The 25349-nt window shown below is 39.3% G+C and overlaps 1 pseudogene; it reads left to right on the top strand.

Annotated features, from left to right (window-relative positions):
- The first annotated feature begins 1 nt into the window (after window position 1).
- Window positions 2–19383, top strand: LOC137079559 (uncharacterized; annotated as a pseudogene).
- The last annotated feature ends 5966 nt before the right edge of the window (window positions 19384–25349 follow it).

Here is a 25349-nt window from a genome sequence, read left to right as displayed (position 1 = left end):
GATGGTGAAGGTGACGTGGCTGGTGAAGGTGCTGGATACAGTGGCGTGGCCTGTGAAGGTGCTAAAGGTGGAGTGGCTGGCGTGGCTGGTGAAGGTGCTGGCAGGGCCGGCGCGTGCCTATAGGCGAACTAGGTAGCCGCCTAGGGCGGCGGCTCAGCCAGGGCGACAAGAGAGAGAGAGTGTAAGCGAGAGAGAGAATAAAAAAAAAAATGTATTTGTTAGTTTTACATTAGGTAGGTTACAATTATCGCACTTATATCAACATTTTTTCCCACTCCATTAGTATAAATTTAAAAATAAAAATTCCCGCCCGGCCACGCTCCCACCTCACTTAGAGCGGCATCGATTAGTATACGCTCGACTGTGCCATCCGTTCCGTGGAAGAGCGCTTTCCGCTGCTTCGAGACCATGGGCGTGTATTTGGATTTTTATATGACATCGCATCTCTCAAAGAAAAGGAGAATAGCCTACAATAGTTCTTCAGGATTGCTTAAGACTGGAAAAGGCCCTGACTCATGGAGACTCACGGGATGTTGATAGGCATAAATAGTTTGAAGAGCTGACTGCTTTGGGTAGACGCCTGGTTCTAAACCACTGGATGCGCTTAAATTCATCTGTGAAAAAGGGATGGAATAAATTTTTCTGAGCCCGATCTCACGAAAATGCGTAGCCTATAAATAGTTTGCAATCTCGTGGAATGTATACGCCAAAATGAGTTTTGGCATGCATATGGTACGTGGTTTTTCGCGTGCTATGATACGCACTTTATGGCGTATTATACATATGAACCGTATTATTAGGGTTATGGCGTATTATACATACGCATAAAGTGCGTATTATATGCACGCTAAAAAGATTTTACACTCGTACTATTTATACGCATGACCATGAGATTGTGTTGATTTTTCCCAATGTTTTTATAGCATTGAGAGTGCTTCTCACTCTCCCCGTCACTGTGAGCTCAGTTTCTCAAAGCTTAAACTGATTAAAAATCATCTCCGACGTACAATGACACAAGACAGACTCAATGGACTAGCAACAATTGCAATTGAGCACGAACTTGCTGAAAAAGTTAAACTCGAGGACGCAATCAAAGCCGTTTGCCGCTGCGAAAGCCCGACGAGCACCCTTCTGAAATGTAGGCTATTATGTGAATGTGTGTTTGTGTATATCAGTCAAGAAAAAAATCGAAACCTCCAATGAGCTTAAAAGTTGTTTGCATATGTTTAGTTTTATTCTGTACACTGTCTATTATAAAACAGAAATGATATGGAGCTGTAGCACTGTGTACTTTTTCCACGTTGCAGAATGAAAAATAAAATCTGAAAACATGCTTGCACGTTTTTATTTTAGTGTAATTTTATAGATAAAGAACATATTAATTTGTATGTACATGCATCTTAAGGATACCTAATTGTGAGTGTGAGCGGCACGATCGTGCTCTGCCTAGAGCGGCATTTGAGCTAGCGCCGGCCCTGGGTGCTGGATACAGTGGCGTGGCTGGTGAAGGTGCTGGATACAGTGGCGTGGCTGGTGAAGGTGCTGAAGGTGGCGTGGTACGTTCAGGAGGGCAGTAAGTAATAGTTGAGTACAGTAGTTAATGTAAATAAAAAATGTAAATAAAAATTTAACAACGCATAGGCATATTTCTGATTAAAGTTTACTGTTATATTGCATTGTTTATTGTTATATTGTAATTTAATCTAGTCTATGTATGTTCTCTGCACTTGTTACGACCCTCCCCATCTCCTCTCCTCCTCTCCCCCTCTCCACCCCCTATAATCTGGGGGTGTCATTTTTTTAAAAAGCTGCCAATTAGTTGTTTTGCAAGCTGTTAATAAATTATTTGTGTCTGATTGCAAATTGTTTTTGTTTTTATTATTATTATTCTGTAGTATTCTATAGACTTTAATTTTGCAGAGGTTATATTTATGATTTATAATTAAAACATTTATCATAACTTAATAGCCATCAGATTTAAATAATCAGTTAAAAAGCGGCAGTACCCTATTAGCCCAAGTATTACAATTATTATGTTAAAATGTAGTCTATTAGTATACGTTTTTGTTTAAATAAGATAACCTAAAGTATTGCTCAACAATTAAAGTAGCCTTCATTGAAAATAGGAATGAAGGTTGGCCACATGGCTGTTAGCTATACATTACGTTTATTTAGGCCTACCGATATGCATTTTCCTTATTTTATTTGTTGTTGTTTTTTTCAACTAAGGAAAACAGAATGGAGGTTATACTGTTTAGCTGAACGGGTCTTACTGTTTTGTGCTGAGTAGATCGTGTAGCATTTTGACTAATTGGTCACGGTCATTGTCAGACATCTATGCCGCTTCCTCAAGTGATGTCTCTCCCAAAAGCTGCACTGCACTCTGACCTGGCTGTGACGTCACTTGAAATGGCCACTACTATTCATGGGTTTCAGTCACGTGACTTTTTTGCCGCTGCCGCCATCTTTAGGACCTTTGCGTAGCATAGCAGGTGTCATGACAAATCCTGTCACGCCTCTGTCTTGCAGACCGCAGACAGACCCATCTGAACGAGATGTACAGTCTTGTTCAAAATAATAGCAGTACAATGTGACTAACCAGAATAATCAAGGTTTTTCGTATATTTTTTTATTGCTACGTGGCAAACAAGTTACCAGTAGGTTCAGTAGATTCTCAGAAAACAAATGAGACCCAGCATTCATGATATGCACGCTCTTAAGGCTGTGCAATTGGGCAATTAGTTGAAAGGGGTGTGTTCAAAAAAATAGCAGTGTGGCATTCAATCACTGAGGTCATCAATTTTGTGAAGAAACAGGTGTGAATCAGGTGGCCCCTATTTAAGGATGAAGCCAACACTTGTTGAACATGCATTTGAAAGCTGAGGAAAATGGGTCGTTCAAGACATTGTTCAGAAGAACAGCGTACTTTGATAAAAAAGTTGATTAGAGAGGGGAAAACCTATAAAGAGGTGCAAAAAATGATAGGCTGTTCAGCTAAAATGATCTCCAATGCCTTAAAATGGAGAGCAAAACCAGAGAGACGTGGAAGAAAACGGAAGACAACCATCAAAATGGATAGAAGAATAACCAGAATGCCAAAGGCTCAGCCAATGATCACCTCCAGGATGATCAAAGACAGTCTGGAGTTACCTGTAAGTACTGTGACAGTTAGAAGACGTCTGTGTGAAGCTAATCTATTTTCAAGAATCCCCCGCAAAGTCCCTCTGTTAAAAAAAAGGCATGTGCAGAAGAGGTTACAATTTGCCAAAGAACACATCAACTGGCCTAAAGAGAAATGGAGGAACATTTTGTGGACTGATGAGAGTAAAATTGTTCTTTTTGGGTCCAAGGGCCACAGGCAGTTTGTGAGACAACCCCCAAACTCTGAATTCAAGCCACAGTACACAGTGAAGACAGTGAAGCATGGAGGTGCAAGCATCATGATATGGGCATGTTTCTCCTACTATGGTGTTGGGCCTATTTATCGCATACCAGGGATCATGGATCAGTTTGCATATGTTAAAATACTTGAAGAGGTCATGTTGCCCTATGCTGAAGAGGACATGCCCTTGAAACGGTTGTTTCAACAAGACAATGACCCAAAACACACTAGTAAACGGGCAAAGTCTTGGTTCCAAACCAACAAAATGAATGTTATGGAGTGGCCAGCCCAATCTCCAGACCTTAATCCAATTGAGAACTTGTGGGGTGATATCAAAAATGCTGTTTCTGAAGCAAAACCAAGAAATGTGAATGAATTGTGGAATGTTGTTAAAGAATCATGGAGTGGAATAACAGCTGAGAGGTGCCACAAGTTGGCTGACTCCATGCCACACAGATGTCAAGCAGTTTTAAAAAACTGTGGTCATACAACTAAATATTAGTTTAGTGATTCACAGGATTGCTAAATCCCAGAAAAAAAAAATGTTTGTACAAAATAGTTTTGAGTTTGTACAGTCAAAGGTAGACACTGCTATTTTTTTGAACACACCCCTTTCAACTAATTGCCCAATTGCACAGCCTTAAAGGGTTACTTCAGCGATTAGCATATGGCTTTGTATCAGTAGAAACCCTGGAGAATATTCAAATTATTGTGCTTTCCCCCCTCATATCTCCCTGAGACGAGAGATTTATGCATTTTATTTCTGGAAAAATTCCTCCTATGATGCAAAATGACGATTTTTGCATCATAGGAGGAATGCTTGCCCAAAGGCTAAAGACTACAGCCAGCAGAGGGAGCTATTTCCGCATGTTTTGAATCTGCGCATGGGGGATGGGAGATTACACTCAGCTGGCAGGGAGAGCTCAGCTTGCAGACAGGATCATTTAAACGGAGCTATGGTGAGCAATGTAAGTCTTTTAACTTCTCAAATTCATTTCTATGAAAGTTAAGCTTGCAAAGGCATGAACTGAAACGCGTGCCAGACTGAACTGGCGTTGTGAATGTATGCCGCGAATGTAGTCGCGATTACCTCAGCTCTCATCACTCGTGCAGTTAGTGCTCAGGGCTGTGAGACTCGCGCGGTGACTCACTCATTATATTGAACAGACACGTTCAGTTTTTAATTGTAGTGTCTTCTCTAACTCAGTCACAGTAATGAAGTTAGTGGTGTTGGGAATGGCCTCACAGGGCAACGAAGCATTCTGGGAATTGTAGTCTTTCATCCCCATGGGACAAAAACACATTTTCTGTCTTTTCTCAGTCTAGAAGACACCAAATTCAAAAATAATTTCACATTTCTACTGCATTGATGACCCAGTTTAACTACAGATTCATCTTCCCAGCGCTGAAGTACCCCTTTAAGAGCGTGCATATCATGAATGCTGGGTCTCATTTGTTTTCTGAGAATCTACTGAACCTACTGGTAACTTGTTTGCCACGTAGCAATAAAAAATATACTAAAAACCTTGATTATTCTGGTTAGTCACATTGTACTGCTATTATTTTGAACAAGACTGTATATTAAAGAACAAAGAGGTCTTTTGTCAGACACATCACTACAACCAGTTGATCTGGGTTCAGAAATAATTGATCCAACATTTTAATGATGATCAGGTGAAGGTAACAGTCCTGTTAGGCTGCTGACTGATAAAACCAATGAGGCAAAATGTTTCCCTGTTCTCTATCCTTCTGGTACTCCAACATTTCATGATGAAAGACAGGAAAAAAATCACATTGTCACGATACCTGAATGCAAGAATACTAAATGCGGATGGACGTTTTGCACACAGCACAGACTTCATTTTATGCACAATATATAACAGAAGTTGATCAAGTTGTGTCTAATGTCTCAATTGCACTAAGAAAAGGTTCTGAGAAAAGTAGCTTAAATGTCACACCAGATATGCTAACAAGCTCTGATTCCTTGCAAAGAATACTAAATTATGATGAAGGATATAAGTTCTTAAGACCAGTAAGAGGGACTCCTCCCTATTGGATGTCTACGCAAAAAGATCTGTTTGCCCTGATTAGACAACTAGGCATACCGACTTTCTTTGCATCTTTTAGTTCTGCCGATCTAAGATGGCCTGAAATGTTGAACACTATTATTAAGCAAGAGGGGAAACAAATAAATGTTGATGAGCTCGACTGGTCTGAAAAATGTGGACTCATACGGCGAAATCCTGTTACTGCAGCGAGGATGTTTGATCACAGAGGGCATTGTTTTCTAAGAAATGTCATAATGTCACCAGCAAAGCCTATTGGCAAAATAAAAGACTTTTATCGTGTTGAATTTCAACAACGTGGTTCTCCTCATGTTCACTGTCTGTTTTGGGTTGAAGATGCTCCGAAGCTCAGTGATCATGATGCAGATAATGATCCTGTTGTTGCTGAGTTTGATGAAACTTACATCACTTGTGAAACACCACCAGAAAATGACACAGTACTTTATGAAACAGTGAACAGTGTTCAGAAGCACAGTACGAGACATTCAAAAACATGTCTGAAGAAAAATACAGTTTGTAGATTTAATTTTCCACGACCACCATCTTCACGTACGTTTATCACAAGACAAAGTCATAATGACGAATGAAAAGGGAAGGATGGAGATGACACAGCAAGTGCAATAATAAAGAAAGTAAAAACTGCTCTAAATTCTGAGGTGAATTTTGATTCTGTTGATGCCTTAATTTCATCAATTGGGATTAATCAAACCATATTTGAAAAAGCATACAACAAGTGTTCCAAAAAGAAAAGTATTGTGTTAAAAAGATATCCAAAAGATGTTTGGGTAAACCAGTATAACAGATTTACTGCGTGCTTGGCAAGGGAATATGGATATTCAGTATGTCACAGATGCTTTTTCTGTAGTTGTCTATATACTAAGTTACATCACAAAAGCAGAACAAGAAATGGGACTGCTGCTTCAGCGTGCACAAAATGAAGCGATAAATGGAAATCTTGAAGCTAAAGCATCATTAAAGCAGTTGGGAAGTATCTATCTGCACAACCGAGAAATTTCAGCTCAAGAGGCAGTGTACAGACTGATAGGCATGCATTTAAAGGAATGTTCCCGTAAAGTGCAATTTATTCTAATAGGACAAAATCCTGTAAAGATGAGTTTGCCTTTGCATATGCTCCGAAGCAAAGTGGAAAATGACCAGTCTGATGATGAAGGCAGCTTTTGGATGAAGAGTGTCATTGACAGATACAAGAATAAACCAGAGAAAGACCCACTAGAAACTCTGTCTTGCTAGTTTTTGTTCTGAGTACAGAGTTCTGACAAAATCAGAGGTTTCCACACAAAACAAAGCAGCTGAAAATAAAATTATTAAACTCAACAACAACAATGGCTATGTAAAACGAAGGACACAAACTGACACTGCAGTAGTGAGGTATCCAAGGTTTTCACCCACTAAAGATCCAGAAAAATATTATCATTCATTGCTGCAGCTTTTCTTACCACATTATGATGACTGCGATCTGAAGCCGAGCAACTATAACACATATGAGGAGTTCTACAAAAGCGGTGTCATAAAATGTGGTTCTGAACTAAAACAAGTGAAATCAATTGTTGATGGCAACAGAGAATTGTTTGAAAAGGAAAGTGATAAAATTGATAAAGCTAAACAGCTTTTGGAGCAGAATATTGACTTAGAAAATGCCCGGGCCCAGATATGTCCTGAAACAGAAAAACAGCGTGACGAATGCATAGAACTGATGAAGGATCAAGTGTTGCCAGATGAAGATGACAGTCGAGAACTTATTCTAGATCTTACAGGAAACCCTCAAACAGTGTGTACCATTGAGGCAAATAACACTACAATGCATGTCATTAAATGAGGAATAATCAGCTGTGTTCTATAAGGTGCGAAAGTGGTGTCTACAGAAAATACTTGGACAAAACCCTGAACCATTCAGATTATTTCACACTGGTGGAGCAGGCACAGGAAAAAGTCATCTAATTAGGGCAATACAGTATGAGTCTACTAGACTGTTATCTCAGCTGTGTGAGAATCCTGATGACATTACTGTACTTTTGACTGCTTCAACGGGAGTGGCGGCCTTTCAAATCGGCGCGTCAACTATTCATAATACATTTTTAATTGGTGCAAATGTCAAACTGCCATATCAGCCTATTGGTGATGACAAAATAAATTAATTACGCACAAAATTGGGTACTTTGCAAATTTTGATTATTGATGAAGTGTCTATGGTTGACCATCGCCTTTTCTCATACATTCATGGAAGGCTGCGACAAATAAAACAAACTGGTGACTACTCTCTCTTTGGAAAGGTGAATATTCTTTGTGTTGGTGATTTTTACCAACTTCCTCCCGTGAAAGGAACTGCTCTCTATGCTGATACAAAAGGAGTAAACCTGTGGGAAAATAACTTTGAACTTGCTGAATTAACTAAAGTTGTGCGACAACAAGATTCAAGCTTTGCTGAAATGTTAAATCGTCTAAGAGTACGTAAGAAAAATGAATGTCTTACCAGTCCTGATATTGTTATGCTGAAAAAATGTGAAACAGGGGAGAACTGTAATGATCTTCACATATTTGCAATAAATTTAGAAGGTGATAAATACAACATTGAAAGATTACATGAATGTTGCCCAGAGGCAATCACTATAAATGCTCAAGATTATGTCAAAAATTCAAAAACTTGACGAATGGAACGTAAAGTTGGATTTCATACAAAAGTTTTCAACTCATCTTTGTCTAAACGTGTTTCCTTGGGTATTGGAGCAAAGGTTATGTTAAAAAATATATATTGATGTTGCTGACGGTCTTGTCAATGGAGCTTTTGGTACAGTTGTCCACATAACTGAAAGTCAAAACAGTGAAGATGATTTCCCATCAGCTATTCATGTGGAGTTTGATAATCCAAATGTGGGCAAAAATCAGAGATCTAAAAAACGGCAGAGATTTTCTCAAAACTCAACAGTAATTGAAGTGCAAGAAGACCAAGTCTCAAATGACGGTGGTATAAGGCGTCAGTTTCCTCTCAGATTGGCATGGGCATGGACAGTTCACAAAGTGCAAGGACTCACAGTAGATAAAGCTGCTGTTTCACTTAAGAAAATCTTTACAGCAGGGCAATCATATGTTGCATTGAGCCGTGTAAGATCTCTTACTGGATTAATAATTGTTGACTTTAAAGAGTCAGCTATTTATTGTAATGACAAAATAGAGTTGGCTATGAAAGATATGTCAAAATGCCCTTTGGAACAGTACAGTTTCACTAAATCACCTTGTACATTCAGAATAGCACTGCTTAATATACAAAGTCTGAAAGCTCACTTTCCAGATGTTCTTGCTCATACAGTTCTATTAAATGCTGATTGTATTTGTTTGACAGAAACATGGCTACATGCAGATGACAAAGCACAAGAACCACAAATACCAGAATTTGTGTTCAAGCACAACCCAAGAGTTAAGTGTTATGACAACAGTACTGCTCTTTTTACTGAATTAAAAATTATTCTGAGAAAATTGAGTGTATCATCTTTACTCCTGAGAACTGGAACTTAGAAAGTTTATACTTTATAATTCCACATGTCAATTTGACTGCTGCACTTTTGTATAGGCCCAGTTCATATAAAGCTGACATGTTTCGACAGCAGCTATTGTATGTTATTGAAGAGATAGAAAAGCATCCAGGACAGAAAATAATCATGGGAGACTTTAATGAAGACATCTTTACTTCATCAACAGTAGTGAAATTAATGGAACAACATGGATATAATCAACATGTACAAAACCCTACCACGGAAAAAGGAACATTAATACATCATGTTTATACAAAATATATGGACGGTATGCATATTGACATTGTGCAAACTTACTATAGTTTTCATCAGGCAATACTCATTTCACTGTAAAATTTGTAAAAAGTGCATGTGTGCAAAGATTCGGCCTGCCATTGGGGAGGGGGTGGGTAGGGAGGCAGATGTATGAAAAGGCGGCTCCCTGGGGAGGGGAGGTAATGGAGAACGGGTTGGCTGGCACAGGGGTTGATTGGCACAGGGATCATTTTAAATCTTTTTAAGTTTGCATCAAACTACTGAATACCATTTTAATTATGGTTAATCCTCTGAAGGTCTTCGGATATTTTTGACCCGAAATTACATTTTTTTATTCTTATAATTGTGATTTCATAATATTTAGATCCAACTGAACAAAATTATATTAAAAAATAGTTTCTTGGATGTATAATATCCATTTGTTAGTCTCTGTCTTCATAATCAAATACTGATTCCCCTTACCCATGGTCAACATGTTAGGCAGGTGAAGTGTTATTAAAAGTGTATAGGGCAGACATTTAAAGGAGTCATCTGCAATGTCATGTGATCGACTTAAGGTTATCTAGTCAGGCATATGGCCACTGCAAAACAATTTTTGTTTTCTGCTTTAAAACTGTGCCAATCAACCCCGTAACACATAGGAATGGATTTTGAGTAGGATATTGTCACGGATATAAAGAATGGATCCAAGAGCAGAGGTTGACAGGAAAACAACAGTCTTTAATGAGAATTTAAACAAGGCAGTCTGTAGTAGAAACAAACTCAGAACACAGCGGTGCTGATCCGACCGGACACCCATAGAGGGAGAGGCAGTGCTAAGAGGATCACAGCCAGGTATGGGACCACGAAGGTCAGAAATGCAGGACTCAGGCAAAACCTAGGTGCAAGGCTGTAAAGCCGGGCATACACTGTGCGATTTTCGTCCGATTTCGAGCCGAATTCTGACTCGTGCGACTCTTTTTTGGGTCGGGCCGATTTTCAGGTTTATCGTGCGTCGTTTGACGTGAGGTGTTCGTGCAGTGTACAGGGGGAAACGAGGAGCGACAAACCTCTCACGATCGGGAATCGGATGGTCGGATGAACTTCTGGCGTGTCAGAAATTCTGCTCGCCCCTCGTGAGGTTATCGCACAGTTGAAGCAAAGCCACGAACTGATTGCCCTATTTCCCCTCACTGCGCCAAAGCAGAAGTTCAACCATTTAATTTTTAAAAGCATTAAGGAAGAAAACGAAAAGAGGGAGATCTTTAATTATGTAGGCAGCTATCAAATAACAGAAATTAAATAAACTGTTGTGCCTCCAGTTTGTGTTGTATATATCCAGTGCATCTTATTCATTTAGCTAGTTGATCATTAATTTAGCCTACTTGTTTTACTTTCACATTTTATTTTTATTTTTTTAATATTAATATTTAGCCTAGGCCTACTTAATCTTATTATGACGGAAAGTGGGAACCGTTGTCCATCTTGACACAATGTCATGTTGTAATGTGTTGTTTTTCTTCATGACCGCGAGTCAGTGGATATCACGCAATGTGCAGTTTAAACGCAGTCTCAAACCCAGTCAATTATTCACTACAGAAAGGGAAAGTAAAATCTGACAAGCTTTCGGCGCATATTCTCAGACAACGAGAGATAAATGTAATTCAACATACTGATAACGTAGCCTATTGCCTTTTCTTTCTTATTTATTTTCTTAATATTTCTATTTTGGTCCATATTGTGAGAAAGAAATAGAAGAGAAGTAGGCCCATTTTGTGTTAAACAAGTTGTTATTAGATAAATCTGCTCTTACTTTTCATTGAGACGGACATTATTATTGCAGTGTTCTGACATTATAATCATATAATTATAGACCTATAATTCCTTGTTTAATCGGGCTAAATGTTTTTAAATAGTGAGGAGTAATCTATTATTTTAGTATGCAGTGTGTCGATTAGGCATTATTGTTGGGGGGAGTGGGGAAATTAATGTAATATCAATTTAATAATAAAAGTAGGCCTACTCTTAATAATAATAATTTTATACATAAATTCTAAATCCTCTTGATATCAATAGCTGATGCGTTTACCTCTCTATAATACACCATGGTCTATCGTCGCCACGGGGGTTTTATTGCGCATTTTTCACCCGTACAGTGTGAGCAGTCAAGACGCGCTCGACGGTCGGACCGCACAGTGAGAGCACATCAATCGTGAGCTTTGGCTTTACATCGCATGCGATCTACTCGTACAGTGTGAGTAGGTAACCTTGCTGAAAACCCATAGAAATCGCACAGTGTATGCCCAGCTTAACAGACAATCAAGACAACTTCCAAACTTATCAGACATGAAAGAAGCAGCAGTCGTAACGCAAGACATGAAATAATCGGAGCACTGATTGCGATGACTAACAGGTGCAGGGAGAGAGAGAGAGAGAGAGAGAGAGAGAGAGAGAGAGAGAGAGAGAGAGAGAGAGAGAGAGAGAGAGAGAGAGAGAGAGAGAGAGAGAGAGAGAGAGAGAGAAACTGTGTGTGTGTGTGTGTCAAATGAGAATGAGAGAAGATAGAGAAAGAACCTGAGACCTGACACCTTTAAACTCAGGTATTGCTGTAAAAACTCTAAATCTTTGCAGTGTGTTTGTGATGATAAGAAATGTCACAGCAAACACACAGGCGTCGTGATTTACTATCTAACAGGGGGCCTGAATCATTTTGTAAATCATAAATAAATCAAAAGTGGTTAGTTTAAAAAGCTCATAAATGTATAAGGTGGTAAGATGGGCCTTTTAAATGGGCCAAAAGTCACACATTATTTTTACAAATACTTGGCTAAAATAAAATGTTTTTAATAATGTCTATGTTAACACTTGTTTAAAAGAACTTTAGATGCAAAGTTTGTCCCATTTACCGTACCTTTTTTTTTATATAAATAAAATAATGCATTATTGTTCAATAAATATAGGCTACTGTCATTAAAATGTTTAATTAATATATATATATATATATATATATATATATATATATATATATATATATATATATATATATATATATATATATATTCACACAGAAATCAAAAATATTTCCAAAAGCATTGAATGAGATCCCTTAATAATTTAATAAAGTTTTACGGTCTGTCCACGGCCATGATGGATGATATTTACAATATTTATTTGTAGAAACTGAAGACACACACATTTTGATGGCAGATGTATTTCTAATTACATCCTGGTTGTTTAGATTTTTTAAATAGTTTTTTTCTTGGATCCTGTAGTATTTAATTTTAAAGTAATGCAAAGTTTGAAACTAGTCAGGGTATTTCGTAAAGAGATATAATCTATATGATGTTTGTTCCTTTAGTAAGCAGTCTGTTAAACAGCAGCTCTAGAGTCAGAGGACAGCAGGCCATTCAAACAATAGAGGAGTGTGTGTGTGTGTGTGTGTGTGTGTGTGTGTGTGTGTGTGTGTGTGTGTGTGTGTGTGTGTGTGTGAACGATGTGTGTTTAAGGGCCATTACAGTTCCTGCTCCAGCCTACAGGGGAGCTGCTGAGCATGGCCTTAAACACTCACACACTCTTAGGTCCCCTCTTGGTCAAAATTTGTAAAAATTCACCAGAGTGTTTTTTCTTGATTTTCACATGATTTAAACACACACACCTGTAGGTCCCTACTTGGTCAAACATTTAAAAAATCACCAGAGCATTTCTTTAGTGTTTTACTTCATTTTCACATGATTTAAAGGTCCTGTGGGATTACAAATTTATAAATTGTTATATCAAGGTTCCAATGTAATAGTATACTAACAGTTTATATGTACATAATGCTTTACAGTTTGGAGGTACAGACTGACTACATTCTAAGGAGATCAAGCTAATCAGTCTTTTGTCTTTATGCACTTCCTGATCTATAAGCAACATTGTCAGAGTGATCACATTTGCATCTATTCGTCTTATTGGTACTGTTATGCTGATAGGATTTGGATTGGTGGTCTGATTGGCACTGTTATGCTGATAGGATTAGGACTGGTGACCTGGAAATGTATGGGGTGTGTCCCTTTTTACCTAAACAACATGTGCATTCCTTTGTTTAGATTGTCTCCTCCTCTACTGTGTAAATCCCTCCCCCTGAAATGTGGATAAATTACAATGTATACTGTTTAGAATTAGACTTGGACGACTGCAGCCACAGACGGCACGTGTGTTTCTCAATAAAGAGGAACGCCTGCCCGAAAGATATACCCAAGCTCTCCTGGTCTTCACTTCTGAGTTTCCAACAGTTTTGGTGCCGTGACCCGGATGGAGATCCTCACCTGAATCCAGCTCAACAAAGATTCTGACTTCGTTCCAGACTGAATCCAGCTGAATTGTTCTGTACAACCAAGGGTTGGTGAGTCACTCTATCCAAAAGAACCATTAAGACCAGTACAAATGTGTTATCCTCTGCACAGCCAGAGAAGAGTTATCAGACAGCTGTAGGGTTTGATTAACTAAGTTATCCTCTAAAAAATGTGTTTTAGAGATGAAAGTTATCCTCTGTTTTCCAGGCAGGGAAGGTTAGCATCACAAGCTAATAGTTTGTAAGCCTCTGTTTCGGCAGGGAAGAATTGTTTTGCCTCTGTTTCTCAGGCAGGGAAGAATTGTTTATAAGCCTCTGTTTCTCAGGCAGGGAAGAATTGGTTTGCCTCTGTTCCAGACAGGGAAGAATTAGCATCACCAGCTAATAGTTGTTCAGCCTCTGTTTTTCAGCAGGGAAGATTAGCATTGCAGGCTAATATTTGTGTTTTCCTCTGTTTTACCAAGGAAGGTTAACAGTAGTTGATCTATGTTAACAAGTATACCCTCTGTTAACTAGAGTTTTAGTGTTTTGATTGTGTGGTTACAAAGAAACATGTTTAGAAAGAATGCTAGACTGTTCTCCACAATTGAAAAAGGTGGTCTTGCGACGCCTTTGTGGTCAGATAGTGAATTTAAGTCATTGTTAGGAGAGCACATGGACTCAATTGTGACTGAGTCAGTCAGATTGTATTTGACAAAGAAATATGAGATCCATCCAGACAAGACTTGGTCAATTGATGAATGTAAAAAAGTTTTAGGAGCATGTATTCGCAAGAACAATGTGAAAGGCATTATTTGTTGTCATAGAGAATTTGGTTTAGCGCTAGCTAGACAACAGTCTCAGCGTATCTCAGAGCTAGAGAAACAGAACAAAGAGTTCAGTGCTAGGGTAGCATCTTTGACAAAGAAATTGAACCGCAACAAAGCTGCAGAGAAAACTGATGTGAATGAAGTTAGTCAGACTGATAACACTTATCCTGACTTACAAACTTTGTTTGAAACAGATGTAGCTATCCAAACAGTAACTGATTTGCCTGTCGATTCAGTGAAGGTATGCGGTGCAAAGAAAAGATCTGGGATTGAAAGTGTTCCTCATAACTCTGTTGAACAAGTACAAACTGTAGCTAAAGGACTAGCACCTAAAGACATAGAAAGATTATCCCAGAGCTTACCCTCAGCACGCACACATTTTTCTGAATTTAGAAGGACATTGTTATGCAAAATGCGTCTCTACGACATGTCGTTAACAGAAGTCACACAGCTGATGTCCCAAATTCTAACTGAATCTGAATTCAACAGTTTTGAGTCTGCTGTTACTTCTGAACTACGATGTCAGTAAAGGCGATATGAGAGAAGGTGTTTTGAAAATTCTAAAGAATATCATGGGACCCAAAGTAGACTGGTCCAAAATCACTAACTGTGTGCAAAGGAAAGAAGAAACTGTCAGCGAATACACTGAAAGATTTTGTCAGTCAGCTGTAACTTACAGTGGAATAGTTGATGACTCTGAATGTGTTTTAGATGACCAGGGAGCTTTTGTTCGCGTCTGGTCAGATGGTCTTTTAGCCGAGTACAGAAAAGCATTGCCATTCCTAGATCTAACTTTGTCTAACAATACTCTCAGAAGTAACCTAGAAAGGTTAGCTACATGGGAAAGAGATGCTGATGTTAAGGCAAAAGTAAGTAGTAGTAGCAGCAGCTACGTTTAGCACAAGAAATCAAGACAACAGATGGCCTAAGAGAGAAGGCAAATGTAACTACTGTGAAAAATCAGGTCACTGGGAGAAAGAGTGTAGGAAGAAGTTGCAAGATAGGAAAAGGAATGCTATGCATAATTCTGTTCCTTCTCAGCCAGCCTACAATCCTGAAGTAGTTCCGCCAGGGTACACTGAAACTTTAGGACAGCTTGTTTAGGCTCTTCTAAAAGCACAAAAAGAACAGGCAAAAAACTAATTGTTGGGGCTGTGAGTAGCTACCTTTCCCCTGTAATCCATCACAATGACAAGAGAATATTTGTGAAAGGTAGCATAAAAGAGAAAGAGATTGACTTTTTGCTTGATACAGGTGCAGAAATTACAGTAATTCCTACAAAATTGGCTAAAGGTTTAAACATTCCATTCAAGAAAACTAAACTTTGTTTAACTGGTGTAATAGGTGAAGATTCGGTTTTGTATGAAACACCATCCATAGAGGTACAGTTCGGCCCAAAGACTCTGACTACAAAATTGCTATGTGCTCCATTAAATACAGGTGCAATTCTAGGCATGGATCTACTCAGACAAGTACATCTAACTTTAGACATGTCCTCAGAATCTACTAGCATAAAAATTTCCTCAGCACAAGTTTCTACCAATGGTTCAACCCCTCCTGAGTATGCTTTCTTACAGAATCACCCAATTTGGGCTAAAGATAAGGATGATTGTGGGTTTTTGACAGGCGTAGAACCAGTCAAATTGACAGGAACTCCACCTCCTGTAACCAAACAATATCCAATCAATAAGGAGGCTATACAGGGAATCAAACCTATTGTAGAAAAGTTGTTGCAGCAAGGAGTGCTAACTAAAACCAACAGTCCCTGTAACTCACCTGTATGGCCCATAAAAAAATCCAATGGGACATGGAGACTCACCATAGACTACAGAGTAGCCAATAAACATATTGATAAAATCACCCCTCTTGTAGCAGATCCATCTACAATTTGTAATGGCTTACCATTAGATTGTAAAGTTTTTTCAGTAATTGATATGTCTAATGGATTCTTTTCTGTACCCTTGCACTTTGACAGCCAGGCATGGTTAGCTTTCACAGTTGACTATGAACAATTCAAGTGGACACGGTTGCCACAGGGATTTCAGAATTCCCCAACCATATACCATCAGGCTGTCAGACGTGATTTGTGTGACCCAGAATGTCCAGTCAAACAGTCCACCATGATTCAATATGTCGATGATATTTTGATTGCCTCTACCGATCACAAGGTACATCAAAATGACTTGAAAGCATTGTTGGACTATTTGCAGAAAAAAGGACACAAATGTAGCTTTCACAAAGCTCAAATTGCTAAAAACCAAGTCACATTTCTGGGTCAAACAATTGGTGCAGGAAATAGATCTATTACACAGGATCGAGCCGCTTCTGTCAAAGCTATATCTCCGCCTAATACTATTAAATCACTCCGATCTTTTTTAGGAACAGCAGGTTACTGTAGACCTTGGATTGAAGAATATGCCTCAATTGCACAACCTCTCTATGACTTGTTGAAAGGCCAAGTTAAAGATTCTGATACTGTTTGTATGGAAGAAATTCAGCTCAAAGCTTTCAATGATTTGAAGAGAGCACTATGTCAAGCACCAGCATTAGGAATTGCCCAATCTGACAGGCCCTTTGTGCTTTATGTCCATGAACACTTAGGCTTCATGACTGCATGTCTAATGCAAGATCATGGGGGCATTTTGCGCCCAATTCATTACTATTCTGGTAAACTGGACATAGTCGCTCAAGGGATGGGCCCTTGTCTTAGAGCAGTGCAGGCAGTTCATTTGGCCCTTCAGGCTTCATCAGGAATGGTGTTAGGACAGACTGTAAATGTAAGATGCCCTCATGCAGTGTCCGCACTATTGAATCAGGCAAAAGTCACCTCTGTCACCTCTTCTCGTTGGGGAAATTGGTTAACAACCCTCACAGCCCCGAACATTGTTTTACAGCGTGCACCTGTCACAAACCCATCCTCATGTATGATGTCTGCAATGACTGAAGTTTTGTTAGAGGATGAAGGAGAAATGACTCACGATTGTATTACGCTTACACACGCAGCTACAAGTGAAATAGCAGAAACTCCCATTGAGAATGCAGATTTGGAGTTGTTTGTTGATGGTTCAGCTCAAGTGATTGTAGGTAACAGAAGAGCAGGTTATGCAGTCACTTCCACCACTGAAGTGGTAGCTTCAGGACGTCTTCCAGATCATTTTTCAGCTAAAGCTGCAGAACTAGTAGCCTTAACTAGGGCATGCACGTTAGCTTCAGGATCGGTTGCAAATATCTACACTGATTCCAGGTATGCTTTTGGGGTAATTCATGATTTTGGTGTCATTTGGCAAAGTAGACAGTTTCTAACTTCTGCTGGATCCCCCATTAAGCATGCTGGATTAGTAAAAGATCTAATGTTTGCCATGAAACTTCCAAAGAAATTAGCGGTGATCAAAGTGAAAGCACATCTCACAACTAATACTATGGAAGCTAAAGGTAATGCTCTTGCTGATGTAGCTGCTAAACAAGCTTGTTCCTATGCAACTGTACAAGTATGTTCAGGTAGTACAGCACAGAAGACGATTCTGCCTCCTGAATCAATAATTGACCTGTACAAAGATGTTCCTCTATATGAAGCATGGACATGGTTAGACAAAGGAGCCACAGTGGATTCATCTGGCTGCTGGACCAAGGGGGGAAAGTATGTTGCCCCAGAATCACTGCTTCCATATTTGGCTCAACAAATACACAATTTGGGTCACAGTGGTCCAGCAGCAATAAATCACAGGTTCTCAAATCAATGGTGGAATTCAAAATTCAGAAATGTAGCTAACGAAACAGTCAAAAGATGCGTTACATGTCAGAAAAATAATGATGTGCCAGCAGCAATTACAGCAGCAACACATACCCCAGCTCCACCAGGACCATTTCGTCACCTGCAAGTTGATTACATATCGTTGCCTCCTTGTAAGGGTAAAACTGACGTTTTGGTTGTGATAGACAAGTTCTCAAGATGGATAGAAGCTTATCCAACAGGGCGTGCTACAGCTGCACATACCGCTAAATGTCTTGTCACTGATTTCATTCCTAGATGGGGGTTACCAGATTCCATTGACTCAGATCAAGGTACACACTTCACAGGACAGGTAGTCAAGGAAGTGTCTAAAATGTTGAAAGTTAAGTGGAATCTTCACTGCCCCTACAGGCCACAAGCATCAGGACAGGTTGAACGTGCCAACAGAACAATCAAAACCAGACTAAGCAAAATGCATCAGGAAGGAGTATCATGGGTTGAGGCGCTGCCAGCAGTTCTGTGTAGTATGAGAGCGTCACCTAACAGATCCGTAGGACTGAGCCCTCATGAGATTATTACAGGACGGCCAATGCAGATGCCAGGCGTGATTGATCTTAGAAATGCGGATGTTCACATTGCCTCAGATGCCCTGATCACTTACTGTGAAAACCTCACAAAGGCAGTACAGAGTGCCAGAGAGAGAGTTGAGTCATGTTGGCAGACGCCACCAGAAGGTGGACACACGATCATCCCAGGTCAGTGGGTGATGATAAAGTCATTCAAAAACAAGCCCTTAGAGCCTAAGTGGCATGGACCACATCAAGTGATGTTGATTACAGCAGCTGCAGTGTTGTGTCAGGGAAGGAAAGCTTGGACGCATGTGTCACACTGTAAAGTTGTTCCTCCACCGACAGGGATAGGTTAGGACACACGGACCAGTGAGGAGCCCAGGAAAGAACCGAATGCAACAGGCATCGGGGGCCAATCCTGCGGTGAAGATTCCCTCATAGGCTTTCCCTGACCCACTAGTCCATCCTTACCTCACTGTTCTTTAGGTGTCGCAGGAATTAAGAAATAGGGAAAGAAGGAACAACAATAGCAGACTCAGATTGAACAGAGGAAACAACCCCAATGTTTGCAGTCTTTTAGAACAAATACTGCTCTGCTGTCTTTTGTTTTCTTTCTTACTCTGTGCAGATACCATTTGATGGCTGTCCCCAGACCTATACGCACCGACTTCCTCACCTGCGTATGAAGCCACAACCTCTAGAGGACAACTAGACCCACTACCGAGCCAATTGTCATGAAAAAAAATACACAACGCAGAGAATCACCTACGGGAACTTCAGTCATCTATCAACATGATCAAGATTGCCTTGCTACTAATCATCATGGACATCGCACAAAGTGTAGACTCCAGAAACAACATATTCTTAGAGCTTATGAATATGTCAAGAAATGCCATGTTTGCTGGAAAGATGTCTGCATGCCACACCCACCTTCAGGAGAAGCAAGAATCCCATGGTTGGCATATGATGGGAGGAACTTCTAGTCTACAATATCCTACCCAGTCAATTCAACGGCAGGGTCACCCTGGTTTTCTACATAATTCAGCTCCAACCACAAACCAGAAGATGGCTGCATTCAAGGACTCACTTATGCACAAACATGGTGGTCAAGTACTCTTGAACAAAATCCAACAAGACATTCTTGATCTTTAAGCAAAATTACATCAGATGACTAAAGATAATTCTTCATGGTTCGGAAACCTGTAAGGTCAACAAATGACTCACAAGGACTGTTCCAACCACAAAAGAACATTACCCGTAAGAACTACACGGACACAAGTGGCATGTTTGTTTCAGTGTCAGCATGTCATTCGTCACTACAGACAATCAACACAGAGCAAGTGATATGTGCCTGTAACTTTTTCAAGTTACATGAATAGAAGATGGGGCTTATGCTAACAAACATAAGCTATAGAATGGACTTATAAAGGTTTAAATTTGTATTATGTGAGAGTTACTAGAACTCTCAAAGGGGGGACTGTGGGATTACAAATTTATGAATTGTTATATCAAGGTTCCAATGTAATAGTATACTAACAGTTTATATGTACATAATGCTTTACAGTTTGGAGTTACAGACTGACTACATTCTAAGGAGATCAAGGTAATCAGTCTTTTGTCTTTATGCACTTCCTGATCTATAAGCAACATTGTTAGAGTGATCACATTTGCATCTATTCGTCTGATTGGTACTGTTATGCTGATAGGATTTGGATTGGTGGTCTGATTGGCACTGTTATGCTGATAGGATTAGGACTGGTGACCTGGAAATGTATGGGGTGTGTCCTTTTTACCTAAACAACATGTGCATTCCTTTGTTTAGATTGTCTCCTCCTCTACTGTGTAAATCCCTCCCCCTGAAATGGGGATAAATTACAATGTATACTGTTTAGAATTAGACTTGGACGACTGCAGACACAGACGGCACGTGTGTTTCTCAATAAAGAGGAACGCCTGCCCGAAAGATATACCCAAGCTCTCCTGGTCTTCACTTCTGAGTTTCCAACAATAGGTAGACAAGTACACACACACACACACACATCACATCACATCACATCACATCACATCACATCACATCACATCACATCACATCACATCACATCACATCACATCACATCAAACTTTTATGTCATTAAAGTGCAATTACTCTGAACATATAAATTCATAGTGTAAATCAATGGTGTGCTGGGCTAACCCAGAGCTCTTCCTTTTAAAACATACTTGTTCTTATATTTAGTATAGTATATGCGTTTTTTTGGGTAGTAATAAAATACAATCCCGTTTTTATTTGTATTTTCTACACTTTAGAGAGGTGTTTGTTCGTGAATATGTGTTACCAAATTACCATGAATAGTGTTTAAATATAGGCATCATTGTGACACTTACCGCTACATGTTTCTTCAGGTTGGAGCTGGAATTTCGGTATGCTGAGATGTCCGTTGGTTTTGGTGCACACAGCTTACATTGCATTATAAAACTACTGTTTTTGACATTTAGCAGTGAAAACATAGATTGAACTTGAGGCCACGGGTGCTCTGCCTCCCGTAGCTCACACACCTCTTCTTCGGCCATCATCTTCCGACTGAATGCGCGCTAATTCAAGCGGGTGATGATGAGTAGCCACCTCTCGCGAAGCAGCCTCTCAAATGTCTCACGACTCCCGAGACTTGCAAACGTACTTATTTAAAAATATATATAAATTTAATTATTACCATTTGACAGTAGCGGAGGAACGCCAACGAATGTAGCGAAGTAAAAGTTTAAAAAAAATCACTAGAAATGTACTTGAGTAAGAGTAAAAGTACCCATTTTTAAATATACTCTAAAAGTACAAGTTACACCAAAAAATTACTCAAGTAAATGTAACGAACTAAATGTAATTCGTTACTACCCACCTCTCGTGAGCAGGCCATTACAATAGTCCACCCTACTGGTGATGAAAGCATGAACCAGTTTCTCTAAGTCTTGCCTGGAGACAAAACATCTAATTCTTGCAATATTTTTCAGATGATAGTATGCTGATTTAGTTATTACTTTGACATGACTACTGAAACTCAGGTCTGACTCCAAAATCACTCCAAGATTCATGACTTGATGTTTTGCTATCAGGCCTTTAGCCTCAAGATACGCGTTCACCTTGAGAATTTCATCTTTGTTTCCAAATGTAGTTATTTCAGTTTTGTCTTTGATTAACTGGAGATAGTTTTGGCACATCCAGTTGTTAACTTCATCAATGCATTTGCACAGGGAGTCAATGGGGCTGAAGTCATTAGGCGATAGTGCTAAGTAGAGCTGGGTGTCGTCAGCATAGCTGTGGTAAGCAATATTGTTATTTTTCATTATTTGGCTCAGTGGCAGCATATACAGGTTAAACAGGAGAGGTGCTAGAATTGACCCTTGTGGGACTCCACATGTCATGGACGTCCACTCAGACTTATGGTCTCCTATACTCACATAATAACCTCTCCCTTCTAAGTATGACCTGAACCATTTATGACCTGAACCATTTGAGGACCATCCCAGAAAGCCAGACCCAGTTTTCCAGCCTGTCTAGAAGTTTGGTGTGGTCAACAGTGTCGAATGCAGCACTGAGATCGAGTAGAACCAGAATTGATGTTTTGCCTGTATCAGTGTTTAAGCGAATATCATTTATAATCTTTATGAGCGCTGTCTCTGTGCTGTGATGCGGTCGGAAACCAGATTGAAAATTTGTCAAAGTATCCATTCGAGTGTAAGAATTTGTTCAACTGATTGAAAACAACTTTTTCAATGATTTTGCCTATGAAGGGGAGATTTGAGATTGGTCTGTAGTTGCTCAGTATGGAGTTATCCAGATTTCTCTTTTTCAGAAGAGGCTTAACTATTGCAGTTTTAAGGGCGGTTGGAAAAGTCCCATAGAGAAGTGAGGAGTTCACCACTTCTAGGAGATCTGCTTCCAAACAGTTAAACACACTTTTGAAGAAAGAAGTGGGGAGTGCGTCTAGGGCACAGGTTGATGTTTTAAGATGCTGTACTGTGTCTTCTAAAATTTTACCGTCAATTGTTTCGAAATCTGACATGGTAATTTTCAGAGGGTTTGGTCTGATCTGACTGACCCCGGAGCAACTAGAGCATGTGCTGATCGCTTTTCTGATATTATTGATTTTCTCAGAGAAGTACGAAGCAAACTCACTGCATTTACTGTCTGAGAGCATTTCACTAGGAGTGTGATATAAGTTAAAATGATAGTCATTTAAAAAGGCTATTCATTTTGTAAAAATATAAGTTATATATTTATATTTTTGAGAACTGAAGTACGGTGTTTCCTATGATGTTTTTGGCTATTTGTATTTCAGATTAGGCTACATCACAGTCACTGCGTAACCTTAGCCTACATTGTGACTAACGTTATATAAACATGCAATATCGTTGACGAAAAAAGACAAGTCTAAAATGTAGACTGAACGACACACTTTAAGCAGAACATCTCAAATGGAATGAGAATTTACTTGTATATGTTATTTATATATATATATATATATATATATATATATATATATATATATATGTGCGTGCGTGCGTGTGTGTGTGTGTTAAAAAAAACAGCAACACAGTGTGCTTTTTGATATAAAACTGTGCTCTTTTGTCCATTACGGATTAAATGAGGTCTGACGTTTCGGCATGTAACTTTATAATATGATGTAGCCAGCATGTCGTTTACGTTTTTAACCAAAGATATATCAGATATTTATTTGACGCCAGACAGGGGGCTCAAAATCCGGACGTATGGCCACCCTATATAAAGCACCTAATGAATGTGTTTCTTTGACACTAGGAATTACCATTTCCATTTTTAGGAAAACATGTGCATGAGTCACCTGTCCGAGGCCAGACACACAAACTCAAAGGTTGGGTTAAACTTGAGTTTATCTGAAATGAACAACTTTGTTTGTCAAAGCTACCCTCACATCAGGTTAAACTTGGTAGGCTTTGAATTGGCAAGGACAAGCAAAGGACTCAATATATAGAAATTACTCAAAACTAAAAAGTTAGTTCTGTGAAAGATATAAAAGCAGTTGTTGGCAAAAGCAGACTTTACATCGGGCCACTGTCTTGCAGGTGTGTAATTATATTCACAGGGATTTATATCATACTACAATCATTTAAATGTGTTCTCGGTAATGTCTATCCCTATAGGTTAGAGGTTTCAGATCAGGTCCATATTAAAATGATTGCACATCTAATGATTTGTGTTATGTCCAAAAATGCACTTTGGAGTGATGAGTGGCAAATAAAAATATAAACAGTGTTTTTATATTTATTAAGAAGTATCTATTTCTTCTGTGTGATGTCTGAGCAGTCACATTCCCTAGGATAACAGGTTGTAATTTTTCTACCTATGGATATTTTCTAATGACGTATTTTGTTTCCACTGCGTGCGCGCGTGTGTGTACTCTTGCTAAAAGAACAATCATGTGGATTGTCTGCGGTGGCATCCACATCTTCTGCCATATGCATGAATTAATTCCCATCACTCTGAATTGCTCCAATACCAGATGAGACCGGGCCTGTGGCTGAGAGTACCCAAGCTCAAAGTGTGGATGCAAATCAGGTAACCATTTTTGATACTGTATAGAATCTATTTTTATAAGTATTTATTCATTTATGTATATGTGTACTATATGATGGTGATTTGTGCAAAATGCCATTTTTTAATGTTTTACTTTAGGCTCTTCATGAATGGCGATCAATACGTTCCCAGCAAGACCAGGAATATAATACAATTTTGTTCGTGGATCAGGAGAAGGTTATACTTCCAAATCTATTTATGTATGATTTACATTCTCTTACAGAATGCATACATACCGAACCACAGCCGTTAGGATATCCACGAACATCCTCATGAACACAAGCACTATACTGCCTAAACATCTCATTTATATAGATAGTCTCAGCTGCCACTGGCCCAGGACGATTCAAACATTATGTAACATGTTTGTATAGGTTTGCTGAGGGGCTAAAACCCTTGGTTTACTGGAGGAGCTGAGGAAGAATCTGGCAGTTTTCTCCATGTTTGTCAGTGAGGACTTCCACTACAGAAGAAGGACCCATGCACTTTATTTGACCTGGACTTCTCTGTGCAGGGCAGAAACAGGAGAGATCGAGATAACGACTATGCTTTTGGCATGACTGGTTAATTGATATTGAATATACTAATTATTGTTCATAGGTACAGTTATTAGGTGTCATTTTGTTTTCCTGATTGGCAGGGACATAAATGCTGGCAATGTCATGGTTTAAGTGATATTGTGAAGTGGTTGCGTTAACATGGGTAGCTTCCTTAAATTTGTTCATATGGTGTTGTAATATTTGACCAAAAAAGTACTTGACTGAGGCTTTTGTGGTTGATATCCACCACAAAAAGTAATTGAGCCCAAGTTGCTCCAAAGTAACACATACAAAAGACTAGGGCTGGAAATAAAATCCACATTACCAGTCTCCCTAGAGAAGGTATTGGAGAACATCTGGAGCTTTAACAGTGCCGTCGTTGGGATTTCCACACCGTCCCCAAATTCAGTTCCTTCAAAGACTTGAGGAAGCAAAGACTTGAGGAAGCAAAGACTTGAGGAAGTAAAGACTAGAGGAAGTAAAGACTAGAGGAAGCAAAGACTTGAGGAAGCAAAGACTAGAGGAAGCAAA

This window comes from Pseudorasbora parva, chromosome 6, assembly GCF_024679245.1.
Source record: "Pseudorasbora parva isolate DD20220531a chromosome 6, ASM2467924v1, whole genome shotgun sequence".
In the NCBI taxonomy this organism is placed as follows: Eukaryota; Metazoa; Chordata; class Actinopteri; order Cypriniformes; family Gobionidae; genus Pseudorasbora; species Pseudorasbora parva.
This window is presented reverse-complemented; position numbering and strand designations above follow the sequence as displayed.